Here is a 12125-nt window from a genome sequence, read left to right on the forward strand (position 1 = left end):
TTGATATATCACTGTGCCTCTAGCTGATAGCAGATAGAGTTGCCATTAGGCTATGAGCAGCCAAAAATTTGATAAATATGAAACCGAATTCTGCATCCAAACATTTAAGACGGGTACATATGTACAGGCAAAAATTCGAAAATCTTGTATTACTGCATTCCTCTCTTCAGTATTACAAATAATCGTTACATATTACCATGTTGAATTATCAACAGACACTCGTCTTCAATAATTAGGTTCTAAAAAATAGAAAAAACAAAAAAACAGAAGCCACAGACATTGGGGAAAGTACGCTTCGTGTCTTTCACCGCCACATGCCGAAAAGCTTGTTTCGATATCTTGCAACATTCAACATCGAAATCCTGCACACCTCTGTAAAAGACCAACGGACTGAGCTAGCCATGATGTTCTCTGGGCGGCGTACTGAAAGCCTGGCTATGAAACGTTGCTTCGAAATGTACACTGAGCTGAGTAAAGGATCATAGCACCTAGGCTAAACTTCTAATTTAAAATTACATTTAATGAAATGAAAATAGTTCCCTGTAGCGGTTTGCAGCTGTCTTTTTCGTCATCTTTCAGTGCTAAATAGAAAAAACTTTAACGACAATTTTTTTTTCTTTCTCATCGGTATAAGGCTTCTCAGTAAACATCATTTTGAAATTAATGATAAAATCGAACAATTACACAAAGTCCAACAGTTCAAAGGAGTGACGAGAAGAAAACTCTTGAATATTTTAGCAGAATGGAGATCCAGTGCCATAGCGCTGCCACATTCAAGTAGGAAGGCAAGAAGATTAGAGTTAAAGGTCTAGTCGTTAGCGTGGTCACTAGAGACGGATAGCAAGGTCGGATCTGCAACGTACAGGGAAGGAAATCACTCGTGCTCTTTTCGAGGGGGCCATCTCAGCCTGGATCGATTTAGGAGAATAATGAAAAACACAAATCCCCAATTCTAGAAATTCCGCCAAGTGACTTTTCAACAGCTGGGTTTCCGGTAAATCTTTGATTTTATGGATAATCTAAATATGATGTCAGGGTCGTGTCCAAGGGAAATAAATGTTACAGTCAACGCTTTCGCGTATATTACCGATCGCTGAGAGTTACATTTCTCACAGATTCTAGAATCGCCAGTTGAAGTCATTACGGTTGCTGAAAAACAACAGCAAATGTCAGTTACGATTAGTGTTATATCATAATAACAAAATCGCCATTCCGAAGATGTACGACGCCTGGAGCCTTGAGTTTATTGATAAGACAAATTCGTGTTTGCAGCCTTGTTGTTGGAAGCGGAGAGGGCACGGAGAACTTTTGATCATGTGTAATAAATTGCCTCATGAACAGTTTCACATATTAGAGCACCATCAGATCCCATCTTTCATGTTTTCGTGAATATAGCTCTCCGTTACAATACAACTGAATACTGCTCTGTAGGAGGCAAAAACGATGCAATAATCGTGGTTAAGTTGAAATATGTATCTAGTAACATCAGCTGATGACCACAATTTTTTTGCGAAACTGAATAATGTAGCAGTATGTGATTAGAGCAATTAATCATATCTTTACAAAATTCCATGTGTGAAAATAAATATTAAAATACGCTGGTTGACGCAGAACTATAGCCCCAGGTGCCTACAAAAATGCGTTTCCCTGCAGCATAGGAACATTCGAAATATATCAGTGATATCCATGCTTCATTAGATCCTTGATATTGTAATGGATCGGCAACACATTGATCTACCCGCGAGATTCTTCGAGTGGGGTACTAAAAATGTAAATATGCATCTGGCTAAGGCTTCCCATCGGGTAGACCGATCACCTGGTGCAGATCGTTTCAGTTAATGCCACTTTGGCTACTTGTGAGTCAATAAGGACGTGATGTAATGAAGGCAACACAACAGCCAGTCCCCAAGAGAAGAAAATCTGCGACCCCGACTGCAGTCGAATCTGATCCCCTGCAGATTGCATTGTGCAGCACTAACCTCTCATGAAATTGCCTGGCAGATTAAAACTGTGTGCTGGTCCGAGACTCGAACTCGAGACCTTTGCCTTTCGCAGGCCAGTGCCCTACCAACTGAGCTACCCAGGCATGACTCACGCCTCGTCCTCACAGCTTTACTTCTGCCACCTTCCAAACTTTACAGAAACTCTCCTGGAGAGCACTTGCCCGCGAAAGGCAAAGGTCGCGAATTCGAGTCTTGGTCCGGTACACAGTTTTAATCTGCCAGGAAGTTTCATGTCAGCGCACAGTCCGCTGCACAGTGAAAATCTCATTCTGACTAGCCGCCCAGCTACGCAGAAGGAAAAAGGGGTACTAACCCACTGACTTAAAATGCTATAACCGTATGTGGCTCTTTCTCAAATAACTTCTAGATTCGAAGTAGTCAAAACGTGTAATTAAAACTTACAATTACCTCGTTCATTTTCAGATCAACATCTTAAGTTAATAACGGTTATTGAAGAAAAAATAATACATTTGTTCAAATTTAGAAGGCTCTGAGCACTATGGGACTTAACATCTGAGGTCATCAGTCCCTTAGAACTTAGAAATACTCAAACCTAAGTAACCTAAGGACATCACATACATCCATGCCCGAGGCAGGATTCGAACCTGCGACCGTAGCAGTCGCGCAGTTCCAGACTGAAGCGCCTAGAACCGCTCGGCCACCGCGGCCGGCTAGTACATTTGTAGTTACGGTCGTATCGACAGGTTAGAGGCACGGCTCAGAATCTTTCATCTATTTGGATCATTGGTTGGCTGATGAAATACTTATTTGGAACAACACAAATAGACAGACTAAAGCTTCTGGACGAAATCTGGGAAAAATTGGAAATAAGTACCATATTTATTACAAGCAGTATTTTGCTTATGTCCAGTTTCGACTTTTTGTGACCATCATCACGTTTCGTTGTTGATATTTTCGCATCTGTAAATACGCTTTATAAACTATCGCTACAGCACTCCGAGGAAAACAAATGTTACAAACTGACAAAGAGATTATTGTAACTGTGGTACAACGAAGTATGCATCCAAAGACCACGGTAGCGATATCTGATGATGGACACCAGAGTTCGACCTTGCTCTAGAAAATTAAGGCGCTGATAAGTTTATTAGTTCGAGCTGTAGACTGACTCTCGTCCATGGTACCCTGGGTAACACCAAATATGTGAGAATGGTCACATGTTTGTATGTCTTGGCTTTATTACACACATGATATAGGTACTTCATACGCCAAGTAAATAAAGCCTATTCGTATTGAACGTTAACTGGGGGTAGCTGAGACTTACTGCTCCACACAGGGCTGCAGCTGCAGACGCGGCAAGACACGGCGAGGCAGAGCAGAGGAGCGGCAGCGGGACCCACCTGTTGGCGTGGTCCGTGGCCGGGAACTGCGGCGCGCAGGCTGGGTGCGACAGGCGGTGCTGCGGAGCCCCTACTACCTGCCAGCCGCTGCCCGCCAGCCTTGCGCCACCCGCGCAATTAGCCGGCGGGATGCGAGGAGGACGCCTTCCCCGGCGCGCGCCCTCACGGTGCTCGCCTATCGCGGGCGTCCATCTCCGCGAGGGCACCGGACGGGACGCCGCGGCTGCTTGCGTCACCCACACCTCTCGTTTCCGCTAGTCTCTCGCTCGTATTGCTAGAGAGGGGAGCCGGATCGTATTGTAAACACTGCAGACACTAGCGCAAGTAGATATCTACTGTACGTGGCACGTACCATAATTATTTACACGTGTCTCGTTCTAATACGAAAAGTACTATAATCAACGTAATACACATCCTTAAAAATGAGCGTGCAAAAATGTGAAAGGACATAGAGGATGCTCCACTCGGCAATTTGAGGTAGGGGACCTGGGGTCGGAAAAGGAAGGAGATAACAGGAATAAAATCACGTTATTGCGGACCTAGTTATTTACATTAGTTAACTGCAGATTGTAGCGGTACTTGAATTACGTAACCATTACGGCACCTCACCTCAACCTCTCGATACCAGCAATATTCTACTGTGTTTCTGTAAAATAGTTAACCTATTTCTGTAACAACATTCAGATTTGATTTCATTAATGTATAGGTGCTTCGATACATTGCAACGATATCATTCTTACGTGTATTCTTTCTTTTGTCACTATGATCATTGAAGTGCTTGTAACTGTTGTGGTTGGCAGGAGAGCCAACACTTTGGTACTAAAGGAGGCCGAAAGGCACGCGTTTTAGCTCACGCAGGCTGGCGCGAGGTCTGGAACATGGCAAGGGAATTAGAATTGAGAAAAACGGACGTAGCTGGTGGAATACTTAACTTTCATCCACTAATGACGAACGTCGCTCATGACATTACATGATTCACAGTATCAATCGTAACTGATAATGGCGCCTTGCTAGGTCGTAGCAAATAACGTAACTGAAGGCTATGCTAACTATCGTCTCGGCAAATGAGAGCGTAGAAGTCAGTGAACCATCGCTAGAAAAGTCGGCTGTACAACTGGTGCGAGTGCTAGGAAGTCTCTGTAGACCTGCCGTGTGGCGGCCCTCGGTCTGCAATCACTGATAGTGGCGACACGCGGCTCCGACGTATACTACCGGACCGCGGCCGATTTAAGGGCTACCATCTAGCAAGTGTGGTGTCTGGCGGTGACACCACAGTAACTCAGATTTTTGGGCGCGTAAACGGTTATTAGAGAGTCACGCTTTGGTCGTCATGTTAAAAAGACGCATATTGTAGTCAGTTTATGAAATGTGAACTTAAACAATGAGGAACATCTTTTCAAGTATGTTTTATATTGTGAAGTGATGTTTTGGAACTAGTTACGTGATATTGCAACAAAAGTAATAAAAAATAAGTGTAACTTAAATTCGGAGTGCTGATTACTTTTCTACATCACCATTGTTCTAACTCGCAAAAGTTTAATCTTCAAGAATGGTTTATGAAACACATCTATAAAACTTTTGAATATCGCAGATTAACACCTAATCCTCTTTGCATCCGAGCCTGGAATCATCACTACCTAGATTTTCGGCGATTGAGCCACGAGTTCACAACGAGACCAGCGTGGGAAACACGAAAAGATGAGTGCCTTGTTTATCCATTATTTCAAGAAATAACTTTATTAACTGTGCTCTAATGACACCTGCCACATACTTTAACTTTGTTGTTGCCCGAAAATGCAATATTTAGCAGCGTGAGCAACACTACAATCATAAATAATTTTTGGCCTTTATAGTGGTAGGGTTGTTAGAAGATACCATATGTGATTCCATGAACGTACGTGCCATTTCTACTGTATCTCACAAAATGTGCCGAAGCTGACGGCCATCGATTTCAATGTAAGCCTAACATCGGCAAACAAGGTTCTGGCACTCCCTGCACTTCCTGGTTTCGAATCACATCACAGGCATCTACAATTCTGCCAACTAATTCCATCTCCGTATCCACTGAGTATCGTACAAAAGTGACTTTACATTTCCCTATAGAAATTAATCAAGCGGATTCAGACGAGGTGATCTCGGAGGCCATGGAATAGGACCTCATTTGCCAATCCAGCGACCAGGAAATACTGTACAGGTACTGCTCCATCGTACTGTACTGTACGATTCTAAATAGCACTGACTGATGAATGGGTCTGTCTTTGATACATAGCACGTTCTATCATGCGACAACGTAAATATGACGCAACAGATCCACCGTATGGACAAGCAAAGTAAACAAAACCTGCATCATGACTTACTGGTAATGAGGTTCGTTCTCCTTGTTTCCTTGCAGGAAATAAAGAATGTACACGTATATAAATATCGTAGTACCTGCTAACTTGTTAGCTTGTTAGTTGTAAATAAGATGTAAGGCAGTAACGATAAACACAGTGGGAGACAAGTTTACTTCCATATCTCCCGAAGTTCGTTTGTCCGACCCCAAGTTTATCTTAAAACGTTTAGTGGAGCATTCTCTGTTATATTTCTGCTCATTCTTATGGAAACAACTAGATATCTGTACCCTGATAGATATCTTACGAAGTATGGCACGTCGTAGCGGCTCATTATAATTAAAGAGCAGTTACTCAAAGATCCACTGAGGGCTGTAATTATCGTACAGCAGCAAAATTTCGTAGATATTCGAAAGCGTTAATGTGGACCCGATTTTTGATGAAAAGAAAACAAATTCCAGTGGCGCTCTGAATGCAAGAAAGGAGTACAAAATTATTTCTATACGTAATGGATTACCAACGGGACGTGGGCAGGATAGGGAAAATTAGTGAGAAAGGCGTAATGTTGATTTTATAATTAACCATCACTTACACACTATGTTCATTATGAGCATCAAAGAAGTAGACGAGATACTGCATCCGTAAATCGACATGATCAACAGTGGCTCGCATCAGTTACGGAGGAGCCTGAGCAACGGGTTACTGCATACTGACCCTCTGATAAGGTGGAGACCGAACATGTCCCTGTCAGACACGTTCTGACATATATCTCCAGTGCCAAAGGTCACATGGGTGTAGATTAGGTGATCTTGCACGTTGGTATGCCCGCAAGGCAGAGCGGCCGGGGTAGCCGAGCGGTTCTAGGTGCTACAGTCTGGAACCGTGCACCGAGCGACGTGGCGCAGTGGTTAGCATACTGGACTCGCATTCGGGAGGACGACGGTTCAATCCCGTCTCCGGCAATCCTGATTTAGGTTTTCCGTGATTTCCCTAAATCGCTTCAGGCGATCCTTTGAAAGGGCTCGGTCGATTTCCTTCCCCATCCTTCCCTCACCCGAGCTTGCGCTCCGTCTCTAATGACCTCGTTGTCGACGTGACGTTAAACACTTATGTCCTCCTCCTCTGGAACCGTGCCACCGCTACTGTCGCAGATTCGAATCCTGCCTCGGGCATGGATTTGGGTCATGTCCTTAGGTTAGTTAGGTTTAAGTGGTTCTGTGGGACTGATGACCTTAGAAGTTAAGTCCCATAGTACTCAGAGCCATTTGAACCATTTGAACCGCAAGGCAGGACCGGTAGTTTAAATTGTGGAAAGGGGCCAAAACAAGCGGCTGTCAGTTACACTCGAACATACAACTTTATTTATTTGATCAAACATTACAAGAGCCAAGAACATTAAAAAAAATCCACAGCATTAAATTTCAGGCTGAATGCGCTCCACAATGCCATGCCTTAAGGGCCAAACCACTTTAATTTAAAATCAGCTGAAAGCCAATAACGTAAGACTCAAACCAAAATCAGAAATTTAAAAGGCAGAAGGCCTTATCTTAAATCAGTTCTTTCGATTAAGCTAAAGGCTCAAACAACGTCACACCTTAAGAGCAAACAACTTTAATTTAAAAAAAAATTCGGCTAAAGCCCCATCGCTTAGGACTCAAACCAAAATTAAATTTTTAAAAGGCGAACGGGCTTATCTTAAAACATACCTTTAATTACGCTGAAGGCCCAAACAATCTGACACCTTAAGAGCAAAACAATTTTAATTTCAAAACCGGCTAAAGGCCATCAAACCAAAATAAATTTTTCAAAGGGATGACCTTACCTTAAAGCAGTTCTTTAAATTAGGCTGAAGGCGCAAATAGTCTTACACCTTAAGGGCAAAACAACCTTAATATAAAAATCGGCTGGAAGCCATAGAGATACAAAACAACAAGAACAAATAAGAAAAAGCAACGGTTCTCAGAAGTTTCCAAGGGTCTGACTGGAATTCAAAGACAAACGCTCACTTAGGTGAGACAGGCAGTCGGCCCAACCATTCTCGATCCGACCACAGCCCAACCGACAGACAGTCAACGGACCCACCGACAAGACAACTTCCCCTCCACCCGACCAGGACACAACAAGGAGCTCAATCGAACAACGTGGAGGGTATAGGCGCCCACAAGCAATTATACATTGAGCTGTAAAAACTACACACCGTGCTGGACAGCGACAACACGATAAGGAAAATACACAGCCTGAATTTACGTCAACGGCAAGGGCACATAACCGGAACGTTAACGGCCACAGGGCAGAAGATTCCGATGGTGCACTTGAATACAAAATAACCGAATGCAGTTAAATTCCACCGGAGGGTGGCTAAAATTTGCCAACTTGAAAACACACGTTGTTGCTAGCGGGAATGCCCCAACAGCCGACAACGAAATAAGAAAAAGGTTCGGATGGCCGGCCCGAGTGGCCGAGCGGTCCTAGGCACTACAGTCCGGAACCGCGCGAAAGCTACGGTCGCCGGTTCGAATCCTGCCTAGGGCATGGATGTGTGTGATGTCCTTAGGTTAGTTCGGTTTAAGCAATTCTTAGTTCTAGGGGACTGATGACCACAGCAGTTAAGTGCCATAGTGCTCAGAGCTGTTTGAACCTTTTTTTTTTTTTTGGTTCAGATGGCTCTGAGCGCTATGGGACTTAACATCAGACGTCATCAGTCCTCTAGACTCAGAACCACTTAAACCTAACTAACCTAAGGACATCACACACATCCACGCTCGAGGCAGGATTCGACCCAGCGACCGTAGCAGCGGCGCGGTTCCAGACTGAAGCGCCTAGAACCTCTCGGCCACAACGGCCGGTTAACGAAGTCCAAACGACACAATATGAACACTCGTGACTTGCTGGTAGATCGTGTGCCGGATCGGTGACTCACGGACCTCGTAGCAATAGGATCAGCACCACACACTCCGACGGCGTGTAGACGCCGCCAGCAGCCTTGGCCAAACTACGCGCTACGGAGATTTCCTCGCTGCTCCACGCCGACCCGCCAATTGCTCGCACCCAGCACAGCCGCAGACTATAAGCAACAGGTCAAAGAGAGTACAAGGTGCGAATATCGATACACACTGCTGCTGAAACTCACGGAGAGAGAGGATAACATCATAATCGCGATATCCGTGGGAGACTAAACACAGAATAGCAATCAAGGTTTAATCCAACGCACAATATGAGCCAGCCACGGCTCAAACCACCCCCCCCCCCCCTCAAACCTAACACAGGGAGGGAGTTATTCAACCCCTGAGCTACCTGAACGTGGTTAAGGTAAAACCCATACGGCTTACCTGAACTGTTCTCCTTGGCCAACAGGTTTACCGGGCCTAAAATACGCACGATACTGCAAGGCCCCAGAAGACGAAGAGTAAATTTACTAAGATTCTCTCCGAAAAATTGCGGACATAAACTTAATACTTCGACCTACCCTTAAAGGTATCTCGATTGCGATTATAATGCTCAGCTTGTCTCTTATGGCCTCTATTACACCTTGCCCGGTTGATTAGACGAGGACTAATATCGGCTGGAATAAGATCCTGAATTCCCCACATGTTCCAAAGAGGGGAATTAACCGGATAGGAAAGGATCAAGAAGGCAGGCGTAGCTCTCAAGGCTACATGACTGGCGGTGTTAAAGGCAGAACTAAGCCAGGGAAGACTGGAGTCCCATTTACTGGGGGTTTTCTGATGATAAATAATCAACGCGGACTTACGATTTTGGTTAACTCTCTCCGCAAAGGACTTCCGGGGATAATAAGGGGTGGTCGTGATATGCTTGACACCGTTCTGAAAACATAAGTACTTGAAAGGAGCCGAAAGAAAAGCAGGAACATTGTCGCTAAGAAGCTGCTTTTGTGGAGCAAAAACACTGAAGATATCAGTTAAATGATAAATAGTGGTGGCAGCGGTAATGTTAGGGCTCAGGAGGAGCCAATTAAATCTGGAGAACGCATCGATAATAACTAGTACATAGCGATGACCCTTCTTACCAAGAGGTAAAGGCCCTAAATAATCAATAAATAGCTTGTGCAAACGACATGACTCCCGTTCAGAACGCAACAAACCCTGTTGAAGAGCATTATTGTGTTTGGCTACATTACACAAGCGGCATATGGAAGACCAAGTTAACTGCTCCTTGAATTTTTCGAGAGTCTTATAACAACCTAAATGACAATCCACCAACATATCATGAAAATAAAGAAAAACCGAGAACACCAGGGTTACAGGCAAGTAGATCTTACACTGCTTAGCATCGCCCACCCTCTTACACAGAATACCACTCTTAAAAATATACTCATCCGACAGCTCTCCTGCCAACACACGTTGCTTAATCGGGGCCCAAACAGGGTCCTGATCCTGATGCTGAGCAACATCTTCAAACAAGAGGGTAATTTTACCCAACACCATACAATTACGACTGTCTCCCTCTACCTGCTGGTTTCTCTCACTAGGTGTAGTTTCGCCGAAGTATCCGGCTGAGGACATCCGAAATGCGAACTGCCCACCTGGCAATATGGCCGGTTTTATGTGGCCCAGCCAGCATCCAGCTCATGGCCTGACTGTCGGTTTCTAGTGGGAAAACACGATGTTCAAGGTAGAAGCGGTACTTCTTTAATGCGAATAAAACGTCCAAAGACTCTCATCAGTTAACCGACGAGACGCTTAGGCTAATGGCTGTCTCTGCCCCTCAAACTCCAGAAGGAGAACAGCTGAAGTACCAGCGTTAGAAGCGTTAGCTTGAACAACAAACCTTGTATTAAAATCGGGTACCCCAAGAACCGGAGACTTGGCTATTGCTTCCTTAATGTGCCAAAAGACAACCTCCTTGGCGTCGGCCCATTCATAACGCGCGCCCTTCCGGCGTAACTGATTTAAGGGTGCCGCCAACAGAGCAAAATTGGGAACAAAATACTAAATGAATTTGTCATGCCTATGAATTTAGAATATCCCCGTTTATCACTAGGCGGATGCAAAGCCACTAAGGCCTTAGTCCTCTCTTGGTCAACGTGAATACTCTGACCCGACAGTATATGACCTAAGGAAGATAACTGCTGCTTGTCTAGTGTCATCTTAATAGGCGTAGCGATCGGCTCGGCTCCCTGTAATCTCAAGAGAACTTGCTGGATATGCTCCAAATGATCCTCAAACGAACGACTATAGATAACCAAGTTGTCCAAATAGTTATACAGACAGACTAACTTCAAGTCGCCAAGGATATTATCCAAGAAACAAGTAAGCATAGCCGCTCGAATTGCTAGCCCAAAAGGAACTCTGTTAAACTCAAACAAGTTCCAATCAGAACAAAATGCGGTAACATGTTTACATTCTTGAATCTGAAAATAGGCCTGATTTAAATCATGAACCGTAAACCAATTAGCGCCGGCAAACCAAGTAAAAGAATTACGCAGATCAGGTAGGGGTACCGATTCCAGGACAACCTTAGCGTAGTCAACAGAAAGTCTGAAATCGAGCATCAGAAATATTTTAGTCTTGAGTATCTTCACCTTATGGAGTGAGAGGCGGTATGGTTGCCCGAGGCTGAACGCAAGAGCGCACCAAATGAGCCGTACTGCCGCACCTGAAACAACGCCGGGGTTTCCTTTTGATCACTTCAGCGGTTGTAGATACTCCGGAAGCAGCGCCGACGTCCCGCCCCTTAACCTCGTGACGTACATGGTTCTCAAGTGTAATGCGGATGCTGCTACGACCACGTCAGTGAGCTCTTGCCAGGCTGAAGGCTGCTTACCGAAGACAAAATGTGACTTATCCGCCGCACCCGTTCCCCTAAGAGCGATAAGGACCAATTCTAGTTCAGGTAAATCAATTAGCAAGGCCAAAGAGGTTGTCTGAACTCTATCGACATACTGATATAAGTGCTCCTCTCCCCGCTGTACTTCCCAAATGCAACGAGACTCAAGTTGTTTACAAACCGCAGCTTTCAACCTTTGCCTTATTACGAGCTCCCTTAACTGCTGCAAGGAAAACCCTTCCGCCGTGGCTGGCGAGAGGAGGTTCTGCAACTTGCCTCTAGCTAACGGGTACAACAACGACAAAATCACTCGGTGCGGAACGCGAAAGGCGGCCGCATATTATTCTAGGCGAACCAATAACCACAATTATTTTTCCACCTGATCAAGACTTCACCAATTCAGTAATATTTCTGAAGAATTAGGCCAGAGGATTAGGCAGCTTGGAAAACACAGCATCTAACTTGACAGAGGATGTAACAGTACCAACCCAGGCCGGCTCTCACCCTCTCTCTGACAGCGCAAGTCCCTATCTTCCTCCTATCCAACTCCAAACAAGTATGCTTAAACTCTAATGCACTCGCCAAAGTTCACAACTCAACAGTTACCTTTTTGTGATGATCTTCCAAATCTAACGTGCTTAAATCCG

General features: G+C 44.7%; 1 protein-coding gene across 2 annotated transcripts in view; it reads right to left on the reverse strand.

The window, feature by feature from the left end:
- The window catches only part of LOC126355932 (arylsulfatase B-like), a 280100-nt gene extending 276678 nt beyond the window's left edge, over positions 1-3422 (reverse strand). Inside the window, exon 1 of one of the 2 annotated variants that reach the window (XM_050006503.1) lies at positions 3362-3422. The gene's annotated coding sequence lies outside the window, so the exon portion shown is untranslated. Of the gene's footprint in view, positions 1-3285 lie in introns of both variants that reach the window. The other variant, XM_050006502.1, reaches the window with a different exon arrangement.
- Positions 3423-12125: the final 8703 nt, after the last annotated feature.

This window comes from Schistocerca gregaria, chromosome 3 (genome assembly GCF_023897955.1).
Source record: "Schistocerca gregaria isolate iqSchGreg1 chromosome 3, iqSchGreg1.2, whole genome shotgun sequence".
NCBI classification, from domain to species: Eukaryota; Metazoa; Arthropoda; class Insecta; order Orthoptera; family Acrididae; genus Schistocerca; species Schistocerca gregaria.